The following is a 7,647-nucleotide window of genomic DNA, read 5'->3' as shown; positions in this document are numbered from 1 at the left end:
CCCCTCAACAGTTTTTACTCTGCCTCCACCCCAATGGACATTTATTTATTCATCGCTGCCACAGTTGTTATTATTTATATAGTGCTATTTCTACTGTTTTTATTACTAATTTCATTATTTTATTTCACTAGTCCTGCATGTTGGAGATTGAAGCCTAAGATTTTCACTGTACTCTGCAATCACACCTGCAACCTTGTACATGTGACTATTAAACTATTTGAATCCTGAATGGAGAGGGTAGTGTAATAGCTAATGCTATCCATGTATCCTTGGGACATCCCTACCCTTAATCTTAACCATTTTAACTTGTACAGGAGAAAATATATTTAAATATATATATTTAAAATATACTTCAAATACATGTTAATACATTTGCATCTTTGCTGAAATGTATGTAATGCCTGACAGTATTCCAGCTATGCATGGCTATGACATCTAGTCTACAGGGTGGTCAAAGTGGTTCCTAACTCTTTACGTATTGATCAATGGAGATCATTCTTTTGGCCACCAAGCCAAAACTTTGCCAGTGATATAATTGAAATTGTTATGGTGTGTAAAAAGAAAACTTTTGATTTCACCAATTTTTCACATTCTGTCATAAAGAGCACATACTCAACTTCATAAAACACACGTTTTACGTGTTTGGCGGTAAAATCTTCCTAGAAGTCACAGAGGGTGCATGGAGGGACATGTCAAAATTATGAATTTTGGTACATTAGAAAGGCTTTATTCCTATTGAAAATCTGATTTATTAAAATCTGCATGTAGTCTATATTAAAGGGCACATAGAACAGGCTTTTAAAATTACACATAGGTTAAGTAGAAATTATGCACCAATCAAAAAGGTCAAGTAGGCCCACTGTAGTTCATTTTGTATATCAACAACCTTGGGGATCATATAACAGCAGGTGTTAATTTTTATGCAGATAATACTGTTCTTTATTCAAGTGGTAGCAGTTAGCTTTAGCTTTTGAAAATGCCCAAAGAGCATTTAACAACATACAACAGAATCTATATGATTTGAAGTGGATGACAAGCTGAGTTTCACTGTTCATGTGGAGAACTTGATAAGGAAGCTAAAGCTGAGAATACGTTTTTATTACCAGCATTAGGCTTGTTTTTCTCTGGAAGCCAGGAAGGAGCTGATACGATATACATTATTGGCAGCTTTCAATTTTAGTGATGTTACATGGAGTGCTGCATCAGATGACCTGGCCTACACAATCCCCCAACCTCAACCCAATTCAGATGGTGTGGGATGAGATGGACCACAGAGTGCAGGAAAAGCAGCCAATAAGTGCTCAGCATGTAGGAACTCCTTCAAGACGGTTGGAAAAGTATTCCAGGTGAATCTGGTTGAGAGAATGTCAAGAGCGTGCAGAGCTGTCATCAAGGCAAAGGGTGGCTACTTTGAAGAATCTAAAATATATTTTGATTTGTTTAACACTTTTTTGGTTACTACATGATTCCATGTGTTATTTCATAGTTTTAAGGTCTTCACTGTTATTCTACAATGTAGAAAATAGTAAAAATAAAGAAAAACCCAGGCATGAGTAGGTGTGTCCAAACTTTTGACTGGATACATACATAAATGGTGGGGTCACTTAGAAATGTCCTTGTTTTCCATGAAAACATACATGAAATGAGTTGAAAAACAAATAGGAAATATAGTTAAGACGTTAACAAGGTTATAAATAATTATTTTTAGTTGAAACAGTGTCCTTCAAACTTTGCTTTCATCAAAGAATCCTCAATTTGCAGCAATTACAGCCTTGCAGACCTTTGGCATTCTAGTCGCCAATTTGTTGAGGTAATCTGAAGAGATAATACCCCATGCTTCATGAAGCACCTCCCACAAATTGGATTGGCATGGTGTTGCAAAATGGAGTAATAGCCTTCCTTCTTCAAGATTCTTAGTTGCCCTGGCTGTGTTTCGGGTCATTGTCATGCTGGAAGACCCAGCCACGACCCATCTTCAATGCTCTTACTGAGGGAAGGAGGTTGTTGGCCAAGATCTCGCGATACATGGCCCCATCCATCCTCCCCTCAATACGGTGCAGTCATCCTGTCCCCTTTGCAGAAAAGCATCCCCAAAGAATGAGGTTTCCACCTCCATGCTTCACGGTTAGGATGGTGTTCTTGGGGTTGTACTCATCCTTCTTCTTCCTCCAAACACGGCGAGTGGATTTTAGACCAAAAAGCTCTATTTCTGTCTCATCATACCACATGACCTTCTCCCATTCCTCCTCTGGATCATCCAGATGGTCATTGGCAAATTTCAGACGGGCCTGGACATGCGCTGGCTTGAGCAGGGGGACCTTGCGTGCGCTGCAGGATTTTAATCTATGACGCCGTAGTGTGTTACTAATGGTTTTCTTTGAGACTGTGGTCCCAGCTCTCTTCAGGTCATTGACCAGGTCCTGCCGTGTAGTTCTGGGCTGATCCCTCAAGATCATTGATGACCCACGAGGTGAGATCTTGCATGGAGCCCCAGACCGAGAGTGATTGACCTTCCTCTTGAACTTCTTCCATTTTCTAATAATTGCGCCAACAGTTGTTGCCTTCTCACCAAGCTGCTTGCCTATTGTCCTGTAGCCCATCCCAGCCTTGTGCAGGTCTACAATTTTACCCCTGATGTCCTTACACAGCTCTCTGGGTTGGCCATTGTGGAGAGGTTGGAGTCTGTTTGATTGAGTGTGTGGACTTTTTTTTTGTCTTTTATACAGGTAACGAGTTCAAACAGTTGCAGTTAATACAGGTAATGAGTGGAGAACAGGAGGGCTTCTTAAATAAAAACTAACAGGTCTGTGAGAGACGGAATTCTTACTGGTTGGTAGGTGATCAAATACTTATGTCATGCAATAAAATGCTAATTCATTATTTAAAAATCATACAATGTGATTTTCTGGATTTTTGTTTTAGATTCCGTCTCTCACAGTTGAAGTGTACCTATGATAAAAATTACAGACCTCTACATGCTTTGCAAGTAGGAAAACCTGAAAAATCGTCAGTGTATCAAATACTTGTTCTCCCCACTCCCCACTCTATATACAGTGCCTTGCGAAAGTATTCGGCCCCCTTTAACTTTGCAACCTTTTGCCACATTTCAGGCTTCAAACATAAAGATATAAAACTGTATTTTTTTGTGAAGAATCAACAACAAGTGGGACACAATCATGAAGTGGAACGACATTTATTGGATATTTCAAACTTTTTTAACAAATCAAAAACTGAAAAATTGGGCGTGCAAAATTATTCAGCCCCTTTACTTTCAGTGCAGCAAACTCTCTCCAGAAGTTCAGTGAGGAGTTCTGAATGATCCAATGTTGACCTAAATGACTAATGATGATAAATACAATCCACCTGTGTGTAATCAAGTCTCTGTATAAATGCACCTGCACTGTGATAGTCTCAGAGGTCCGTTAAAAGCGCAGAGAGCATCATGAAGAACAAGGAACACACCAGGCAGGTCCGAGATACTGTTGTGAAGAAGTTTAAAGCCGGATTTGGATACAAAAAGATTTCCCAAGCTTTAAACATCCCAAGGAGCACTGTGCAAGCAATAATATTGAAATGGAAGGAGTATCAGACCACTGCAAATCTACCAAGACCTGGCCGTCCCTCTAAACTTTCAGCTCATACAAGGAGAAGACTGATCAGAGATGCAGCCAAGAGGCCCATGATCACTCTGGATGAACTGCAGAGATCTACAGCTGAGGTGGGAGACTCTGTCCATAGGACAACAATCAGTCGTATATTGCACAAATCTGGCCTTTATGGAAGAGTGGCAAGAAGAAAGCCATTTCCATAAAAAGTGTCGTTTAAAGTTTGCCACAAGCCACCTGGGAGACACACCAAACATGTGGAAGAAGGTGCTCTGGTCAGATGAAACCAAAATTGAACTTTTTGGCAACAATGCAAAACGTTATGTTTGGCGTGAAAGCAACACAGCTCATCACCCTGAACACACCATCCCCACTGTCAAACATGGTGGTGGCAGCATCATGGTTTGGGCCTGCTTTTCTTCAGCAGGGACAGGGAAGATGGTTAAAATTGATGGGAAGATGGATGGAGCCAAATACAGGACCATTCTGGAAGAAAACCTGATGGAGTCTGCAAAAGACCTGAGACTGGGACGGAGATTTGTCTTCCAACAAGACAATGATCCAAAACATAAAGCAAAATCTACAATGGAATGGTTCAAAAATAAACATATCCAGGTGTTAGAATGGCCAAGTCAAAGTCCAGACCTGAATCCAATCGAGAATCTGTGGAAAGAACTGAAAACTGCTGTTCACAAATGCTCTCCATCCAACCTCACTGAGCTCGAGCTGTTTTGCAAGGAGGAATGGGAAAAAATGTCAGTCTCTCGATGTGCAAAACTGATAGAGACATACCCCAAGCGACTTACAGCTGTAATCGCAGCAAAAGGTGGCGCTACAAAGTATTAACTTAAGGGGGCTGAATAATTTTGCACGCCCAATTTTTCAGTTTTTGATTTGTTTAAAAAGTTTGAAATATCCAATAAATGTCGTTCCACTTCATGATTGTGTCCCACTTGTTGTTGATTCTTCACAAAAAAATACAGTTATATATCTTTATGCTTGAAGCCTGAAATGTGGCAAAAGGTCGCAAAGTTCAAGGGGGCCGAATACTTTCGCAAGGCACTGTATATATAGATATATATATAGGGTAAAATGTCACTTCCTTGGTTCTTTTTTAATCAGGTGAGTAAATAAATATCAATGACAGTCCCATTCTCATTTGCTTTTAACAGTACCAAGAATTAGAACAGGTCACGGTATAAATTGCTTTAGTTACCCAGCTCCGTGGTCCTGGAATTCTCTCCTGAACATTTTAAAATGTGATGATCTAGCCTCGTTGGTGGAGTTTAAATACTTGGTCGGTGTAAATATCTTAGAAGAGTGTAATTGTCTTTAGGACAACTGTTTTTTAAGTTATGACATTTACATATTACGTAAAGAAACACAATTGTTGTTCTTAACTTACTTAACTAGATAAATAAAAGGTTAAATAAAAAAAATAAAAGTGTCTCTATAGTTCTGTTCAATGTTGTGTCAGTGTATGCAAGTTGGACACTAAGTTGCACGGATTGTGTCCCTCCACGTTTCGTTCCATTTGCTTCCTTAAAAAAAAATGTTTTGCAACAGAATCAGAATAATGATCGGGGCTCAGGAGTGGCGCAGCGGTCTAAGGCACTGCATTGCAGTGCTAGAGGTGTTAGTACAGACCCTGGTTTGATTCCAAGCTGTATCACAACCGGCTGTGATTTGGAGTCCCATAGGACAGTGCACAATTGGCCCAGAGTCAGGGTAGGCCGTCGTTGTAAATACAAACTTGTTCTTAACTTACTTGCCTAGTTAAATAAAGGTCGAATCAAATATAAAAATGGTTATGCCCCTGATCTTTTTTCCACTAATTGGTCTTTTGACCAGTCACATCAGACCGTTTCACATCAGAGCTGATCTGATTGGTCAAAAGACCAATTAGTCTAAATAGGATTCCGAATTGGGCCCACTGTGACTGCGTTTAAACAAGCAGCCCAATTCTAATATTTTGACCAATCAGCTCAGCTCTGATAAATAGCTGATGTCAACATTTTTGTTGTGATTGGTCTAAAGACCAATAAGTGGAAAAATATCAGATTTGGGCTGCCTCTGTAAACGCAGCCTGTCATTAATTTGCTCTAAACACTTATTGGCTCGTCAGTAGGCCGAGGTTGCTAGTGCATTTCCATTGCTGGAAGAGGGAGGAAGTATCTGGGCTCGAGCAGGACGTTGTGCGTAATTGTGGGGGCATCTGAAGTAAGTTATTTTTAAGAATACAAATTGACGTTACATCATGGTTTGTGTAAACTGGTCAACAACGTTCCCTTTTTCATCCATTAATTATTATACGTTTGTATGCTTTGTAGTAGCATCTGTTAGCGATTCAACTATTAACCCTAACTAGCCAGCTAACCGTCCCAAAGTTTACCAGGGGAAATTACTTTGCATGTTGAGTAAATACATTCGGATAAATTGGATTTCAATATGCCCCTTGATTCTTTTCATACTGTATTATTGATTGTATGTTTGTTTATTCCATGTGTAACTCTGTGTCGAACTGCTTTGCTTTCTTGGCCAGGTCACAGTTGCAAATGAGAACTTGTTCTCAACTAGCCTACCTGGTTAAATTTGAAAGATTTTATATAAAATCTTTAAAATTCATCTCAACATCAACTGTTTAGAGGAGACTGCGTGAACGAATTTCTGTGTGTGATATATACACACACACACACACACACACAAAGAAATTCGTTCACGCAGTCTCCTCTAAACAGTTGATGTTGAGATGTCTGTTACTTGAACTCTGAAGCAATCTGAGGCTGGTAACTAATGAGTTTAACTCTGCTGCGGAGGGTAACTCTGGATCTGAGAGCTAATTCCATTATAGCGCTTGAAGGTTTGTGCAACTGCACTTGAAGAAACTTTCAAATCTCTTAATTGTCTAGATTGACTGACCATGTCTTGGACCCTCTTTGCTTATTTGAGCTATTCTTGACATAATATTGTTATTTCACCTTTTATTTAACTAGTGAAGTCAGTTAAGAACAAATTCTTATTTACAGTGATGGCCTACACCGGCCAAACCCCGACGACGCTGGGCCAGTTGTGCGCTGCCCTATTGGACTCCCAATGGCGGCCGGTTGTGACACAGCCTGAATTGCAGCAAATAAACAGCTACTAAAGGACACCAATAATAAGAAGACTTGCTTGGGCCAAGAAACATGAGCAATGGACATTAGACCGGTGGAAATCTGTCCTTCGGTCTGAGTCCACATTTTAGATGTTTTGTTCCAACTGCCTTGTCTTTGTGAGATGCAGAGTAGGTGAACAGATGATCTCCACATGTGGTTCCCATCATGAAGCATGGAGGAGGTGTGATGTGGGGTTGCTTTGCTGGTGACACGGTCAGTGATTTATTTAGAATTCAAGGCACAATTAACCAGTATGGCTACCACAGCATTCTGTAGTGATGTGCCATCCCATTTGGTTTGTGCTTAGTGGGACAATCATTTGTTTTTCAACAGGACAATAACCCAAAACACAACTCAAGGCTGTGTAAGAGCTATTTTACCAAGAAGGAGAGGGATGGAGTGCTGCATCAGATGACCTGGCCTCCTCAATAATCCAACCTCAACCCAATTGAGATGGTTTGGGATGAGTTGGACTGCAGAGTGAAGGAAATGCATCCAACAAGTGCTCAGAATATGTGGGAACTCCTTCAAGAATGTTGGAAAAGTTTTCCAGATGAAGCTGGTTGAAAGAATGCCAATAGTGTGCAAAGCTGTCATCAAGGGCAAAGGGTGGCTACTTTGAAGATTCTCAAATAAAATATATTTTAATTTAACACTCTTCGGGTACTATCATTTGCATATTCAGTCCTTTTTACTCAGTACTTTCAAGCACCTTTGTCAGTGAATACTTCCTCTAGTCTTTTTTTTTTTTTTTTTTCTCTGCAGATCCTCTCAAGCTCTCCGGTTGGCTGGGGAGTGTCACTGCTCAGCTATTTTTAAGGTCTCTCCAGAGATGTTCGAGCGGGTTAAAGTCCAGGATCTGGCTGAGCTTAAGGCCATTCAGAAAC

At 40.2% G+C, this 7,647-nt stretch overlaps 1 protein-coding gene across 1 annotated transcript in view; it reads left to right on the top strand.

The window, feature by feature from the left end:
- The first annotated feature begins 5,673 nt into the window (after positions 1-5,673).
- The window catches only part of LOC110537315 (plastin-3), a 30,342-nt gene continuing 28,368 nt past the window's right edge, over positions 5,674-7,647 (top strand). The window contains exon 1 of the mRNA XM_021623256.3: positions 5,674-5,825. The gene's annotated coding sequence lies outside the window, so the exon portion shown is untranslated. The remainder of the gene's footprint in view (positions 5,826-7,647) is intronic.

The sequence above is a fragment of the Oncorhynchus mykiss genome, chromosome 12, assembly GCF_057628025.1.
Source record: "Oncorhynchus mykiss isolate SJ-2025 chromosome 12, ASM5762802v1, whole genome shotgun sequence".
Taxonomy (NCBI): Eukaryota; Metazoa; Chordata; class Actinopteri; order Salmoniformes; family Salmonidae; genus Oncorhynchus; species Oncorhynchus mykiss.
The sequence above is the reverse complement of the archived record's forward strand: the minus strand, read 5'-3'. Positions and strand labels throughout refer to the sequence as shown.